The 2,890-nt window shown below is 33.5% G+C and overlaps 1 pseudogene; it reads right to left on the bottom strand.

Annotated features, from left to right (window-relative positions):
* Window positions 1–1,916: 1,916 nt before the first annotated feature.
* On the bottom strand, window positions 1,917–2,300 carry LOC143380542 (activated RNA polymerase II transcriptional coactivator p15 pseudogene; annotated as a pseudogene).
* Window positions 2,301–2,890: the final 590 nt, after the last annotated feature.

Here is a 2,890-nt window from a genome sequence, read left to right on the forward strand (position 1 = left end):
CCAATATATCCTTTCTCAGTGGCAGTACAACAGACCCTTTATTATTGTCCTGGTAAAACACTTCTTAGTAAGAAAAAAATAACAACACTAATTTTTGCAAACTTTTTCCTGAATGCCCACATCTTGTTAAAGTCTTCAAAGGCTAAGTTGCTTCCCAGGGTATAATCCATTCTGCTCCTGTAATGGGGGGCCATTTTCTTTTTTTTCTTGTTTCTTTTTTTTTATTAGTTGCTCATGACAATACAATGATCTTGACATATCATACATTTGATTCAAATGTCGTATGAATTCTCATTTTTCCACATGTACAGATTGCACTATCACATTGGTTATACTGCCACATTAGACAGCAAATGCAAACAATGAAAGATCACTTTGACAATGAATTACATAAACAAATTCAACAATGAATTACATAAACAAATCCAAGAAGCAAAAGAACAACTCTACAGGGAAATAGAGGTTATATAAAAAAAATCAAGCAGAAATCCTAGAAATGGGGGGCCATTTTCTAACCAGAAAGTCTGCCCATTTGATACCTGACTCCACAGCTGAATAAAGGCTTTGCTGCATTCATGAGGTCTGTACACATTTCCTTATACCCTTAACGTATGTAGCTGTGGATACTCTTGATTTCCCAGAGAACTTATGGAATGATCTGGCTTGCAGATATTCACTGTATTTTCTTAGTCTCATATTACATACCAGTATTATAGAAGTAAGGTATCTGAGGTATGCAATTTGAGCTAAAAAGGAAAAAAAAATCTTAAAAAAGCTTGCGTAGTCCAAGTCATATCTTTATACTGCCAAACATTCCACAATTCCTTCTCAGCTAAACATTACCTCACACAGGCATCAAAAAATTATATTCCATAATTAGCATTGGAAGAGATGGGGAAAATAGGTCTATAACTGCAATATGTAGTTTTATATATGAGCAATTTTTTTTCTATATATGCACTGGTCTTCCTATGGGTTCTTTTTTTAAAAAAGCTTTCACCATTTTTATTAAATCCTAGTCTAGTTTAACAATTTCTGATTTTACAGACATCATCCCTTGGTAAACATGTTTACTAAGTGAAAACTAATCAGACATCTAATCATTATTTTCTGTATACTAAGCAGTAAGATAACTATACAGAACACTATGAGGTAATGACATACACTTGCTTGAAGTTTTCACACAAGCCACATTACCAAACTGTATCTGCTCTAATAATTACTACAGATTTAGTGACTGTAGTTACCTTATTTTAATTATAAGTACCTTATTGAACTAACATTTTGACAAGTTTCACAAACTTTTCAAATTAGTATAATATATTCAATGAAAAATTTGAAATAAATATAAAGAGATTGTTATTAAGTACATTTTATCATTTGGCTGAAAGAGATTATGGATTTCACAAATCTAATGTTAAAAAACATAGTGCAGTGCAAATCTTTTTCATGTAAAAACGGAGTTAAAACTAACAGGTGTACAAAACTGTTAATTTTGGCATTAAAGAGTATCTAGTCTTTTGATCAAAAAAGGCCACAACAGTTAAGATTATAATTACTTGATTTTATTTTACACTAGGTGGTGGGCACAAAGCAATCCTCCTTAATAAATTTCACAATTTTTAAAAAATATTTATTTTTTAGGTGTAGATGGACACAACACAATGCCTTTATTTTTATGTGGTGCTGAGAATCCATCCTGGTTTTTGCTCATGCAAGCCAAGTGCTCTACTGCTGAGCCACAATCCCAGCTCCAGAACATATTTAATAATGAACATTTAAAAAATATTCATCTTACAAATTTTTCTGCAATCCAAATATACAACAGCTTGGAAAACAATGTTTATAAAACAAAAGCCAATCTAAAAAGAAAGATTAAAACAACCAGAACAGTTCAGGATTTATATGGCTCAGATTTAGAGTTTACTTCCTGCACCATCAATGTCAGAAATCTGTTCCTTCAGCTGCTCCACTGCTCAGGATTTAAAGAAATACCTTTTTTTTCCTGGTTTCATTTCACCTTCTGGATCCATACAATATTCTCTATTATCAATTAGAACATTCCCTTTAAAATCCCAAACACTGAGGTACCTCATTTTCCCAGTCTGAAAAATATTATCATTTCTGCTGTTGCTGCTCTGCTTGGAAGATGGCAGAACTCTTGAAGATTCAACAGTCTTTTGCTTCTTTACAGGTTTTTCTGGAGCAACTTGCTTTTTCCTCTTTAAGTTTTTCTCAACTTCACTGTCAGAATCACATCCCAATGAGCATGAAGAAACAAGTAACTTTAATTTAGGCATTGCTCTGCTTTTGCAGTCCACAGTCTTCTGTTCGCTGGCTTGCAACTGACAGAGCTTCCTGTGGGTTCTTTTTTTTCTTTTTTCTTTTTCATAGTTATAGAGCATTTATTGCAGATGCATAAAACCTGTAAAACAGGAGAGTTATGGGCTCCCAGAGCAGAAAATCATTTGAGCCAAACCACTTTCTATAAGAAAGCTTTACGAAGTGCTAATTCGGAGCTCTGTGGGATTCCCCTTCCACTCTTCCTGTCTTCCTCTTTTTTATTTAAATATTTAGCTAGGTACTCAAAACTTTCTATTCCTCAACTAATTCAAGGAACCTTTTTTTTCTTTTTGTGAAGGTTTCTTTTTTTTAATGGTTGTTCAAAACATTATAAAGCTCTTGACATATCATATTTCACACATTAGATTCAAGATGGTTATGAACTCCCAATTTTACCCCAAATACAGATTGCAGAATCACATCGGTTACACATCCACATTTTTACATAATGCCCTATTAGTAACTGTTGTATTCTGCTACCTTTCCTATCCTCTACTATCCCCCCTCCCCTCCCATCTTCTCTCTCTACCCCATCTACTGTAATTCA

This window comes from Callospermophilus lateralis, chromosome 14 (genome assembly GCF_048772815.1).
Source record: "Callospermophilus lateralis isolate mCalLat2 chromosome 14, mCalLat2.hap1, whole genome shotgun sequence".
Taxonomy (NCBI): Eukaryota; Metazoa; Chordata; class Mammalia; order Rodentia; family Sciuridae; genus Callospermophilus; species Callospermophilus lateralis.